This window comes from Leopardus geoffroyi, chromosome C1, assembly GCF_018350155.1.
Source record: "Leopardus geoffroyi isolate Oge1 chromosome C1, O.geoffroyi_Oge1_pat1.0, whole genome shotgun sequence".
In the NCBI taxonomy this organism is placed as follows: Eukaryota; Metazoa; Chordata; class Mammalia; order Carnivora; family Felidae; genus Leopardus; species Leopardus geoffroyi.
In genome coordinates this window covers 210,210,343-210,225,021 of record NC_059328.1, presented here as the reverse complement: position 1 = coordinate 210,225,021, position 14,679 = coordinate 210,210,343, and the positions used below count along the sequence as shown (strand labels likewise).

At 40.3% G+C, this 14,679-nt stretch overlaps 1 protein-coding gene across 12 annotated transcripts in view; it reads right to left on the bottom strand.

Annotated features, from left to right (window-relative positions):
• Positions 1-2,866, bottom strand: part of RHBDD1 (rhomboid domain containing 1) — a 134,260-nt gene extending 131,394 nt beyond the window's left edge. For 4 of the 12 annotated variants that reach the window (XM_045481499.1, XM_045481498.1, XM_045481500.1 and 1 more), the window contains exon 1: positions 2,647-2,795. The gene's annotated coding sequence lies outside the window, so the exon portion shown is untranslated. Of the gene's footprint in view, positions 1-1,462; positions 1,530-2,646 lie in introns of those variants that run through there. The other 8 variants (XR_006713196.1, XR_006713195.1, XM_045481508.1 and 5 more) reach the window with 6 other exon arrangements.
• Between the last annotated feature and the right edge of the window lie 11,813 nt (positions 2,867-14,679).

Sequence of the window (14,679 nt, the reverse complement as noted above, 5' to 3'; positions counted from 1 at the left end):
GACACACAGTATCTAGGAGCCATGGTGTGGTTCGGGAGCAGTATGCTCTAATCAAAGTGACATGTTGTGTATGCCATGGTGAGTCAGTGACACCCCTCAACACTGGAATGAGTTTAGGTTTTATGGCAACTGCCTCAAATCCTAAATATCACCACCCGCCCCCCCCCAACACTGGCCCCCTGAAAAGGGAAGAATTGTAGGTTACTGCAACTGACAATCTGGGGGAAAAAAAAAAAACCCAGCAGGCGAAAGGCACACTTAACCTTGGTCCCAAAGTGCTTCCAGAATAGAGGTACAGGGGGTGGTTAGTACGAGGTCTCTGCTGGTGGAGCTATGTGCCACATGGGAAAGAAAGATAAGCACAGAAACATCTTCTGCTTGCAAGTCATTAACACCTCTCATCTCCATAGCTAAGGCTTACTCTGGGTATCTACTTCTTTACCAAGTTCTGGGTCAAAAGAAGGTATAATTAAGCTGAAAACACCAAAAACCATTCCTTAACACAATTAGTTATGTCATTCTTAAAAATACTCAGTCCCGGGGCACCTGCTTCGTTCAGGGGGTACAGCATGTGACTCTTGATCTCAAAGTAGTGAGTTCAAGCCCCACACTGGGCAGGACATCTACTTTTAAAAAAAAACAAAAAACAAAAAACAAAAAACTACTACAGCCCCAGTAGTGTGGGTATTAGCACTTACTGCTATAACCTTCAACTAAATATCCTGCATCCAACGATCTTAATTATATAGACTATTACTACGATCCCGAAATAAACAAAATGCCCTGTAAGCTGTGGTCACAATAGTCAGGCACTGCAATTCACAATTAACCCCATGAAAATACTTCCAGCACAATCTATGTGTGTATTTAACATATACAATTTTTTTTGTAATTTTTAATGTTTGAGAGAGAGAACGAGAGACAGAGTGCAAGCGGGGAAGGGGCAGAGAAAGAAGGACACACAGAATCTGAAGCAGGCTCTGAGCTGGAGCTGGCAAGCTGTCAGTGCAGAACCAGATGAGGGGTTCAAACTCACAAACCGTGAGATCATGACCTGTGCCAAAGTCAGATGCTTAACCGAGTTACCCAGGCGCCTCAAACTTCATGCAGTTCGAAGGAGCTATTAAACAGCATCTCATCTTTGAGTGTTTTCTATGTGTGTTAGTGTTAAACACTTTCCCTGAATTTTCTTTTTCTTTTTTAATGTTTACTTAGTTTTGAGAAAGAGAGAGAACGAGTGGGGGGGGGAGAGGGAGAGGGAGGGAGGGAGAGATAGAGAGAGACAGAGAGAGAAACACAGAATCTGAAGCAGGCTCCAGGCTCTGAGCTGTCAATACAATGCCCTCCTGGGCTCACACCCACAAATCATGAGATCATGACCTGAGCGAAGTCAGAGGCTTACCCAAGTGAACCACCCAGGGGTCTCAAACACTTTCCCTGCATTTTCACACTGAATACTTACAGCCCTGTGAAGAAGCCTCTAAGTAACTTGTCCAAGATCTTACACCTAGGAAAGGCTTCACCTGGATTCCAAGTACGTTCTGTGACTTCACAAGAGCAACTCTTTATCATGACAGCAATACTTAACAATGTAAGCACCCAGGTACATTGGGATCCACTGGAAAGCATGTTAGAATAGATTTCTGATTGAAGTCTGAGATAAGATCCCAAAATTTGCATTTCCAACAAGTTCCCATGTGACGCTGCAGCTAGTAGTCCGGGGACAATTAGGAACTCGATGTACCGTTATTCTTTGTAAAATTACTTGCTTCCCCAAGCTGCCGTGTCAGCAGCAAATTATAAGTCTTTACAGTTTATTGGAACTGGGAAAAAAAAAAAAAAAAGAAAGAAAGAAAGAAATGTGGAACTTCAGACTTTTAAGAAGTAATTGCAGAGAACTAAAAGAGGCAGAGTACAGCTGTCACTGAGTGTCCTGCAAAGAGACCTACACAACGCGATGATTAAGTCATGACTATACAATAATTCCTAATAAGCAATCCTGAGTCTTCAAAAGTTATTGCTTAGTTTGGAAAAAAGAAAGCATGTGATCCATTTTTGGACAGGTTTTTAAAGTGTGACGAGAAAAAGGGTTACATTCACAGGCGGATTTCCTATCCCCTATTAAGAGAAACACCACTTTTTAGGTTAAGGGTGTGTCGGCCACACACTTGCTGGGAGAAACGAAGTTATTCTCCCGGCACCTGAAACTGCAAGTTGTTGCTGATGATGCAACGTCACTTTAAACTTCCTGCTTTCGAAAGGACGCTTTTAAAACCCCCACAGAGCCCAGCCCATCCATCCTCCGAGCACATCCTTGTCAGGGCAGTCGTCACCAGGATCAGACAGGGTGCAGACGACGGGACCCTCCCCGGGACCCTCCCCCCCGCCCCCCCCAACCCGGTTGACTCGGTAGACTCGCGGCGGGAAGCACCCTTCCGCCTCTTGGACTTGCCCAGGGTGCCCAGAATGCGGAAGCGCGCCTCCAACCCGAACCCTCCTCCCCTCTCCGGCCCGGCCCGGGGAAAGCGCCGACTGGAGGCGCCCGGCACCCGCTCCCAACCCGGCGCCACGACCCTGGGAAAGGGCGAAGCGACACCAGGCAGAACCAGCAACGCGAGGGGGGGCCAAACAGACGCGGAAACTCACGCTCTCTACGGCCCGCCTGCGTCCCCACGTCTTGGCGCGCGTGTACGTCATCACGCACGGGCGCCAGACACCGAACACTCCGGGTGCCCGGGACCCACAGGGCGGGGAGAAGGGAGCGTGGGCGACCTCGCGCCGCGGCTCGCACAGCAGAGCGGTCGGGGCGGGGCTGGAGTGGGGAGGGTCCTAAAGCGGGCCGGACAGCCTCCCTCTGCGCATGCTCAGTTGCGCGCGTCCGCGCTCTTCGCCACCCCGGGATGGACGTGCGCGCCGCGTGCGGTGGCAGTGGCTTGGGGCGGGTCTCGAGGGCCTCGCTGGAGAGGGGGGGGGGGGGTGGAGGGCTTGTATCCCGGCCCCATCCTCCCAGCACCGAGTAAAACGTGGATGATCTTCCTTGGGACCGTAACTGTTGATCGCCCACCGCGCGTAAAGCAGAGGAGCGGCCTGCTTTCGAGGGACCGGACGTGGGGGACCCCCGGCGAGGGGGCCAGGTGGCGGCTGAGAAACTGGTCTTCCGGTCCCATCCGTACCGCGAGGTCCTGCTGCTGCGTGGAGGAGTCGGACCCTGCCCGTGAAGTGCTGGTGGGAGAGACAGAAACTCCCACCTTCGTGAGTTAGCGGCACACCGCACCAGAGCGTCCGTGTCTGGTGGACCCCGTGGTTACTAAGTAGGCCACCAAAACAAGGCCCTGGGGGTGCTGCCCACTCCCCAAGCTTAGCCCGGAGCTCGCATTTCTTAGTCTGTTTGCCCATTGAGGGGCTTCTGGTGTTAGGTATTTCGATGGAGGTCTCCTATGAAGCCGTTTTAGGAATTCTGCTTCTATCCTAGAACAAGTGTTAGGTTCAGTTGTAGGAGTTAAGTTCAATGTAGTAATGTTGTATTTCTTTTCTGCAATACCAAGAGGCTGGCCTACTCTTTGGTATGGAACTTTCTAGTAACTAGGGGGAAGACCTGCCTTCCAAAGGCAGGTGGTGGTATGCTGGTCTGTACTTATTGGAAGTTGTGGCAGCTGTGTGTAGCGAGTCTTGTCTTTTGTTACTGTTTGTTGCAAGGACTCTTCGTGGAACTGTTCATTTTGGAGTTTGAAATTTAAATGAGAATTTGGCTCATGTTCAGAGGAGTATAACAGACTTTCAAGTGACAGGGAAGATTCTTAGGAAATTCCAAGTATGTATTCTTTGAGCCTTACAAGTCATGCTTTTCTTCTAAAAACAATACGCTGATCAGAAAGTCTGACTGATGGAAACTGCATTCCTAGAACGTCAGCTGAAGGGGGGTGGGAAGTAGATGAATCGCCTATAGGAGAATTTTATATACTTCTCTAGAAAAAAGATAAATGTAATTATTCAGAAAGAAGGGGCCTTCATTTATCTTTCTGATCCACGATCATACGCATTAATTCAATTCATACTAATCCTGTCTTCTGTTCTCTAACACCCCTTATACCTTTCTGTAATCGCATCATTTTTCTTGTTGTTATCTTAATACGTCAGATACAGAAGTAATTTTAAGGGAGCCACAAGTCAAGAAGTCTCAATACAGTAATCTCAAAAATGTCATATATAAGGATTTAGAGTATACGTAGGCAATTATATTCCATTTTAAATATTACTAGTGAAAAAACGTAATAGACATTTAAGAGGACAGAAAAAGTCTGCCTTTTTAAAAATGACCTTTTTTTTTTTGGTCCTATGGTTCATTAAACAGCCTGCAACTTTAAGTTGTATTGAAATCAGCAAATTGTATGTTCAAGTCCTATTTAGATCGGCCGACATCAGTTAGATAATAATTGTGCATCTTAAACATTAACATATGAGGCAGTCTCACATCCTTTCACTGAGACAGGGCTTTTAATAACAATAGAACAAATAACAGAGATTCAATGCCAGAAGACCTTTAACATTAAACTTATGCAATTGTTACATTACTTTGTAAGATAATGATTCCTAACCAAAGTATTCATTATCTTAATCACGAGAAAAAGCATTTGTGCACATGATATATAATATCCAAGACCCATCTAATGATCTGAACAATTCTCTACTTTTATCAAAGGTTTGAAAGAAAGCAGCAGTGTCTGGGATTAAGCCATTTGATGTAAATGAGTGTTCCTATATTGTGGTCCTAGCATATAAATAGAGGAGTTGCGGTAACAACCTTTGTACAGTTCATAAACCTAGGATTGGAACTGGCAGGAAGGCAGAGGAGTATCATTTTCAGCCTTCAAAACCCGGCCTGAACAAGGGAGGACATCAGTTAGCAGCACCATGAGCAAATAACACAACTGAATTATTTTTTGAAAGAGGAGCTTGTTTTGGTATACCGTTGCTTTTAGTGGATCACTCATTGTTGTACTCAGCACTGTACCAAAAGATGTATAAAACTTATCAAAGAACATACAGCTTTCTCGTTAGGCAAAAGCTTGCAAATTAATTCAAGAACAATCTAAGAACCACAAAAGTAAGTACAAAAATTGCATCATGTATTATAATAATAGTAAGACCAACAATAGTATGTAATAGTAATAGACCATGCAAACAGTAACCTTAAGAAATTTTCACTGGCTTTACTGATATCAAACAAACTAGACTTTAAGACAAGAAATATCTCTGGAGACACATTTCACACAGAGTCAGTACATCAAGAAGATGTAACAAATAGAAATGTACATGTGCCCACCCACAGAACCCTAAATACATGAAGCAAAAAACTGATAGAGTTGAATGGAGAAATAGATAAATAGTAATAGTTCGATATTATTCAATATCCTATTCTCAACAATGGGTAGAGCAACTAGACAGGAAACTGTTAAGGATATAGAATGCTTGAACAACACTACCAGCCTTATACATATAGATCACTGTACTTAATGATGGCAGGGTTTATATTCTTTTTAAGAAGTATAGTCTTTAGAATAGTCCATATGGTAGGCTATAAAACAAGTCTCAATACATTTAGGACGATTTGGATCATATTCTATGATGTAACCATGTTCTGTGGTTCCGAGGTTAGGAATAGGCAATAGGAAAAAAACATAGAAAATCTCCAAATATTTGGAAATTAAATTACTCAAGAGTTGAAGAAGTTATGAAGGAAATTAAAAAGTATTTGAACTGAATGAAAATGAAAACATTGAAATTTGGCGATGCAGCTAAAACAGTGATCTGAAGGGTATTTATGACTTTAAACACCTATATTAGAAAAGAAAAAGGGTGCCAATAATCTAGGTTTATACCTTAAGAACTAGAAAAATTAGAGCAACCATAGCAAGGAAACAGGAGGGAATAATTATTATATTCGAAACCAGTGAAATAGAGAAGAGAAAAATAAGGAAAATCAATGAAAATAAAAGTTGGCTCTTTGAAAAGTTCAATAAATTTGACCAAACTTTATTTATTTGGCTGCCCCTCCCAAAGAGAAGATACAAATTACTGAAATTAGGAATGAAAGCAATACACCGCTGCCCACCCTGCCAAAATTAAAAGAAGCTATGAGTAACCTTATGTCAACAAATTAGACAATGTAGTTGAGTTGGACAAATGCCTACAAAGATACAAACTGCCAAAACTGAGTCAAGGAAACAAAGTCTGGAGTTTGCATCCATGTCCTACAGCTACCAGAACAAAGTACCACCAACTGGGTGGCTTAAACAACAACCATTTCTGTCTCACACTTCTGGAAGCTAGAAGTCCATGATCGAGGTGGAGAGCAGGATCACGCTCTCTCTGAAACCTGTAGGAGAGAATCCTTGACTCTTTCTGGCTTCTGGTGGTTTGTCAGTGGTCCATAGCACTCCTCAGCTTGCAGCTACTTCAGTCTCTGCCTCCATCATCACATGGCCTTCTCCCCTCGTGTCCATTTCCTCTTCTTATTAGGACACTGGTAATAAAGGATCAAGAGCCCGTCCTACTCCAGGATGAACTCAGGTTGACTAATTACATCTTCATTGACCCTGTTTCCAAATAAGAATCCATTCTGGGGTACTGCGGGGTTGGGACTTCAACATACCTTTTTGGGTGATGCAATTCAACCCATAACAGATCCATAACAAGTAAAATTAATATAGTTGGCCCTTGGACAACATGGGTTTGGACCATATGGGTCCACTTATACACAGATTTTTTTTGATAAACACTACTGTAAATAAATTTTTCTTAATGTTTTTCTCTAGCTTTATAGCAAGAATATAGTATACAATACATACACAAAATATGTATTAACCACTTTATGTTATTGGTAAGGCTCCTGGCCAACACTAGGCTATTATTTTGGGGGAAATCAAAAGTTATACATGGATTTTAACAGTGCAGGGGGTTTGGTGCCACTAACCCCTATGTTGTTGAAGGGTCAACTGTACTTTAAAATCTTTCCACAGGGTTACCTGGCTGGCTCAGTCAGAAGAGAATACAACTCTGGATCTTGGGTTTGTAAGTTCGAGCCCCATGTAGGTTGTAGAGATTACTTAAACATAAAATCTAAAAAAAATTAAAAATAAAATAAAATCTTTCTACAAAGAAAAACTCAGGCCCAGATGGATTCACTGATAAATTCAATCAAATATTTAAGTTAGAAATGATGCCATACAGAACATAAGAGAAAATCTCTGTGATTTTAGGTTAGGCAAACACTTCTCAGCTATGACACCAAAAGCCCAGTCCCACAAAAGAAAAAATTGATAAACTGGATGGCCTCAAAATTTTTAAAAAATTTGCTTTTTAAAAAGACATCATTAAGAAAACGAAGATCAAGCTACAGATTGGAAGGAAATATTTGCTAATTTTCTATTTGATAAGGATTTGTATCTGCTTATTTAAAGTACTCTTATAATTCAACAAGAAGATAAACTTCATTTGAAAAACAAGCAAAAGATTTGAATAGATCCTTCACTGAAGAGAACATTAAAATATTCCCAACGTCGTGTCACCTGGGTTGCTCAGTCGGTTAAGCGTCTGGACTCTTGACTCCAGCTCAGGTCACAATTTCACCATTTTTCAGTTTGAACCCTGAATAGGGCTCTGCACCGACAGCACGGAGCCTGCTTGGGATTCCCTCTCTCTCCCTTCCTCTCTGCCCCTCTCCCACTCACTTTCTGTCTTTTAAAATACATAAACTTAAAAAAGTTTAAAAAAAAATATTCCCAATGGAATTCGTCATTAGGAATGGGCCAATTAAAACTTGCACAGCCCCTGCAGTGACTATAATAGAGAAGACAGGCAACAATGTGCAGAAACTGGAGCCCTTGTTCATTCCTGGCGGGACTGTAAAATGACGTGGCCTCTTTGGAAAACAAGTATTTTTTAAGAAGTTATACACTCACTTATGGTGCAACCCAGCAATTCCACTGTTAAGAATGTACCCAAGAGAAGCGAAAATATGTCCACAAAAGAGTTGAATGCAAATTTCACAGCGATAGTATTCATAATTGCCAAAACCTGCAAACAGTCTGAATGCTTATCCACTGTTGAATGGATAAAGCAATAAAAAAGATACAAATGACTGATTCATCCTACAACGTGGATGAATCCCAAAAGCAGTATGCTAATTGAGAGAGAAAGCAGACCCAAAAGACTACGTATTGTAGAATTCCATTCATAGGAAATTTCCAGAAAAGGTAAATCTATACAGATGAGTGGTTCTTGGGACTGGAGTTGGAAGTCAAGTTAACTAAATGGACAGAAGGGAACTTCGGGGGATGATAAAAATGTTCTAAAACTGGATTGTGAAGATGGTTTCCTAACTTTATAAATTTATTAAAAATTACATAGGCGAGGGCGCCTGGGTGGCTTAGTCATTAAGTGTCTGACTTCAGCTCAGGTCACGATCTCACAGTTCATGAGTTTGAGTCCCACATCGGGCAAGCTTGAGCCCTAATTCAGGTGAGCTCATGCCCTGTTTAGGGTGAGCACGAGCCCTGAGTGAGCCCTGCTTCTCTCTCCCTCTCTTTTCCTCTCTCTGTCTCTCTCTATCCCTTGCTCACTTGTGCCCTCTCTATACACGGAGAATGAGTGAGTTCTATGGTATGTAAATTCCATCTCATTGAAGCTTTTTAAAGAGAAAAAGATAACCAGTCTGTGGACAAATGTGGCCAGTCATCTACAAGGTGTAGTCAAGAATGAGCATGGCAGACTACACAGGGCTTACCCATCACATGCTATGTTCAGAGCATTATTCTTGAGTTGGGGGATACCAATCAGATATGGATGCCATACCCTAGGAACTTCTAGTCCTGAAAAGGAGCCAAGGGATCTACATACATTTTAAAGAAGCTGGATAGAGCTAACTATTCTTACTGATGTTTATTAGTTCAATTAATTTGGGACTTTAAAGGAAGAGAACATTAATTAGGAGCTGGACAGATGAGGAAGTCCTTTGTGAAGTTGACATTTGAATGGTATCCTTGATATGTAAGTAGGATTGTACCCACTGACATGAATGGAATGGAGCATTCTGAACCAAAAAGCAGTAAGATAAGAACAATATTGTGAGGAATCATTAGGGTGATTTATGCTTTATGTATTATTTGAACAGGGTGTTATTTTCATCAATAGCAACAGATGAAAAGGGTATGCCATGATGTATGACCATTCTTGGTGTATGACCATTTATGTAGATACTGAACTAAATGGAATGGAGAATTAAGGAGAATAATGGGAAAGGTTAGCTGTAGATTATGGATGTAAGATAGAGAATATTAAATCTTATTTGAAAAAACACCATTAATAAAATGCAGTCAATTAACATGCTTTAGAAATTCTTATAACACTCTTGTCTTTGAGTCTTTATCTGGAAATGTATGCTTTGGAACTCAAATGATTTTTTGTTTAAAGGAAGAATGTAGAATTAAGGATCTATCATGATGGAATTTATTCTACAGCCAATGAGAGAAGTTCTGGCAGTCATAAGGTATACTAAAACTACATATAGCAATGCACTTGCAACAGACCTGTGATGGTTAATTATTCTGAAATTATTATGTACATTATTATAATTGAATATGAATTTTCACTAATCAACTCTCAATTAGCCTACCTTGTCTGAGAAGGGCTGCAATAACAGTAAAATATTTCATGTTATTCTTTGGGTATTTTAATGCTTAGAATTTAATGCTTAAACTCCTGCCCCTAGATCAGCCACTTCCTGATTTCCAATCATACCAAAAACAGATCATTTTACCCGTTATATTGAGCATTAAACCAATAAAACTTCATTCTCTCCTCATGTATTGTCTAAATTATTGTCTAAGGGGTAATCCCCTCCCTCCATAGAAGATGAATAAGCCTTAATTTCCTTCTCCCTACCCCAGTAACCACTAGAGAACAAGAATATAACATGGAAATCTGTTAGTCAAAGATTCTGTCTTGGACTTGGACTCTTAGGAGATCTGGAAATGGTCGTTTGGAAGCCATAGTCATCTCAGCACCATAAATGACAGTGCTTCAGTGTGAGAGCTGGAGGCTGAGTACCACTTAAGGCACCTTTAGCATGACTACGTCAGAATACCCTGAGCTCTGACTCAACCCTTGACCTACTCCTGCTAAGACCTTCAGATATAGATTTTATTTTCTTACAAATCAGTATTATTTTGGTAAATTAAAAGATTGTTTTCTTACTCCTGCAACATCCTACAAGCTCTCACTGTTACCACCACTATGACTTCCACTTGTTAAGTAAGTTAATGCACTTAAAGCTCATCAAAGTGCCTATCACACAATGCATACTCAATATGCATTCACTGGTATTATACTATTAGCTACTATTTGTTGAGTGTCTACCACTTGCCGGGCACCTCACCTCTATTTTAAAAATGAGAAGGGGGCGCCTGGGTGACTCAGTCCGTTAAGTGTCCCACTCGTGATTTCTGCCCAGGTCATGATCTCACGGTTCATGAGGTCGCACCCCACGTGAGGCTCTGCACTGACAGCACAGAGCCTGCTTGAGATTCCCTTTCTCTCTCTGCCCCTTACCCATGTGTGCGTTCTCTCTCTCTCTCTCAAAATCAATAAAGGGGTTTTTTGTTTGTTTTTAATGAGGAAACAGAGGGTCAGAGAGTCTAATTTATCAAAGCACACATACCTAGTGGGTAGAGGGAATGATGGGGATGATCAAACTTTCTTCCTAATACATTATTTCTACTTCTAAATATTAAATGACTAGCACTGTGTGTCACCGGATGCAGAATCATCTATGTAAGAGGTAATTTTGTTTTTATTCCTACACATGTTTAGAGTTTTCCTTGTTTAATTATCTAAACCATTAAAACTGGACATAACCATTGTCCATTTTGGAATTATTTGGAATGATTGTGTTTCAATTATCCACATTCTTCTATTTTCAAAAGTAATTTATTGTTTTGGATAAATCTTCCTTAATCTTGTTTTCACTTATGATGATTATCTCAAAATTAAATTGGGTTTACAGATGTCCCATTGTTCTTATGTTTACGGGATAATAGTAGAATATTGTTTGAGAGCTCCCATTTCTTTCAAATAATAAATCCCAAATAAGTAATTTAATAATTATTTTAGCAGAATTTTTCTTTTACATCTGCAAATGCCCCTTCTATTTTTGTATCAACTAAAATTCTGATGCTTCCATGAGTACAATGAATGATTTTGCCAAATTGGCAGATTTTGCCAATCTGCCAAATCATATTTTCTATGTGCCCTCTGGGACCTAACAGGAGACCCTCTAAACCACACCTTGTCCAATCAGGCAGATTGTATCAGGAATATTGTAAATGTGCTTTATGAAAAACTAATTTAGATAAGGAAGTCTTAGAAAAGGAAGAGCTATCGATCATCTTTCTAGGAAAAAAAAAATGTCCATAAAGGAGCTCGCAGCAAAATATGGGAAATAGGGCTGTGATCACCGCAGTAACAGTAGCAGGCGTTTGTGTCCACTTCCCATCTACCTGTAGCCCAGGTGATTTCAGGACCTCCCCTGGGCACATACAGGCACGTCCACACCCGCAGGTACCCAACTGTTCCTCCACCACTGCTTGCATCCACAATTAAACATAATGTGTGTTACTTTTTTTTTTTAACTGTTTATTTATTCTTGGAGGGAGAGAGAGAGAGGGAGTAGGGGAGGGGCAGAGAGAGAGGGAGACACAGAATCTGAAGCAGGCTCCGGCTCCGAGCTGTCAGCACAGAGCCCGAGGAGGGGCTTGAACTCACAAACTACTATAGCATGACCTGAGCAGAAGTCAGACGCTTAACCAAGGCGCCCCAAACCAGAATCTGTTTTAAATGGAGGGCTGTTGAGGGAACACTTAGAAGAGAATGAATGCCACCTAAAGGTCAATGGGTCAACCTGTTCCCTAGCATGTGGTAGTCCTGGGCGGTGACTGGGAGAATCGGAGGCAGAGGCATCTCAGGTGGAGGGAGCCAGGGACAAAAGACACAGTCAAAAAACTTACAGAATTATTGCTAAGGTTCTATTCAACTTAACGACAACAGGCTAGGAAAAATGGGGCAGAGCATGGGGCCGGGGGGGGGGGAGGGGGTTGATATCACCTATAATGACGGAGAGCTGCACTTTGCATCATTTAGATTTTTCTTTTTCTTTTTAAATTTAACACACCTGATTTCTAATCAAAGCATTTCCTTCTCGGGGGGATTTGTTTTTTTGAGTGCTAACCACATAAGTAAGAGCTGTCATTTATCTGAGAATTTTAAATATATGTAACTGGAAAAGGATTTTTAGAGGTAACTTTACTTTTCTTATGAACATGCCAGGCATCAGGTGGATGTCAGATCATACAAGGTTTTATGCTGCCAATTATTTTTTAATATTTATTTTGAAATAATTGCAAACTTTAGAAAAGTTGCAAAAATAGTACAGAGAATTTCTCTATATTCACAAAATATGCTGTTAACACTTGTTTCTCTTTTCCTCTCCCTCTCTGTCTTTATATATACATTAATATTAGCATTAGTATTTTAATATATACACACACTTTTTTCTTAATTATTTTCATGTAAGTTGCAGGCAAGGTGCTCCTTTGCTTCAGTATCATTGCCTAAAACAAGATTTGTTTTTTAAGAAAAAAGTTATTAGTCTTAAATCTCTGGGGTAAATCTAGCACACTATTCTATCCATTTTAAGTTGCAAACGTCCAAGTGCCATGAAGCTCAGTTGGGAGCAAATGATGACATCCATTCTATTCTAGACCATACATTTAAATATTGAGTAGAGCACAACCTGGGTTTTAAAAAAGGAAAATGCAAATTGATACTTTGGGCTGAACTACCAACACGAATTAAACATTTCTAACTACCAACAGGACTCAAACATTTCTTTTTACTAGGGCACAAAATGACAAACATTCCGACAAAATTTAATTCATTTGACTCAGTAATATCCCAGAACCTTAAAATCAATTGATTGAACGACTACAATGAATCCAAGATATCGAGGATGCGGCAAGGTGGGGATGAGCATGGGTCTAACAGGCTATGGTAGAACTTACTGTTACATAAACCTTTAAAGCTGTTTGAGCGCTTGATGCAGGCTTTTGTTTCTAATGTTTCTGACTTACAAGGAACAAGAAAACATAGAAAATTGGAAAATGCGCAGAATATGATTTTCAGTTCCTACCACTGCCATGTGGCCTCACGTTAGCCATTCTGACCCTCTGACACTTAATTTCCTGAACTGTAAGATGAGGGAATCACATGAAATTATTTCTAAGTTCTCCTTCAGCTTAAATATTTTAAGATTCTAAGATGGAAAGAAAAAATAAATACAATGTTAGAAAAAAAATCAAAGAAGATAATAAAATATAAAATGTGACTAAAAGTAAAAGTTGCTAAGCCAAAGAAACATTTTAAGATATGGATGAAAGATCACTATAATTTTCAACACTTAAAAATTCACCTAAGTTTAATTAAAACCTTGATAGTGAACAAAAGTAAAAGGAATAAAATACATGGTTTCGCTGTATTTTAGAATAAAGAAAACAGAACGAGGACACAGTCAAAAAACTAAATGCAAATCACAATTACTTACTAAATATGTCTTGTGTTGTGATGTCGATGAGACAGGGTTACAGCTCTAGACAAAAATCTCAATTATGGAATAATGCACAACTTGAAAAATCAAGCAACATAAAGTTAAAACATTTCTATCTATTGAAAGCCTGTAAGTCATGGGGGGGAGGGGAGAAAAATATATAACTAAGTGAAGTCAACAACTGTGAAACCAACTCAAGTAAAGAGTAAGCTGATTATTTTTTAACTTCCTAGGAAAAAATATCAAAAATTCATTCACTGCCCTTACAAAATATAGAAGACGCTCGTAATCGTGATTGCACTCATAAGCAGCTTGAATTCCAGCACACCAAGCTTCAGCCTTAGCCCTAGCCAAGGGACTGTGTGTTCTGACCAACCTCTCAACTGGGCCAATAATTCTTTCTTCTGTGGCTTCTCACCAGGATTAAATGAGATAAGGTATGCAAAATGTAAACCTTCGTGACTGGCACATAGTTAAGGGCTCAAAAATATGAACTCTAATATCAACTTTTCCACAATTCATACTCAGTTTTCCACTTTGGGGAGGAAAAGCCAGAGCTTGAGTGGCAGAGATAAAAGAAAATGGGGGGTATTGGAAGCCAGAGAAAGAACGGGGGTCTGACTGATGTGGGGGTGCTGGGTGCCCACCTTCCTGGACCAGTTAACAGGCCCCGTTTCTTCAACACTGCTCTTTGGAACACCAAACTTTCCGGTAATTCCTTTTTCGGTCTGTGTTAACAGCTTTTCTGATCTGACTTTCAAAAATAGAAGTTAATTTTTAAAACAAATATTTACTTTTCTGTGGACTTCTTTAGAATATGCACCCGAGAAATGGAAGATTCATCAAGAGAGTCTTAGGAGTGATGACTAGACATTAGTCTGAACAATACTCTGTCATAGATAACTCATTTGCCTTTTTCTTTTGTTGAATGAATAAAGCTCCTTATGAGAAAAATTAAAACAAGGATTGTTTTAAAACAAGGATTTAAGTAGCAAAGACTACTTGCCTTTTTAGGGAGTTTT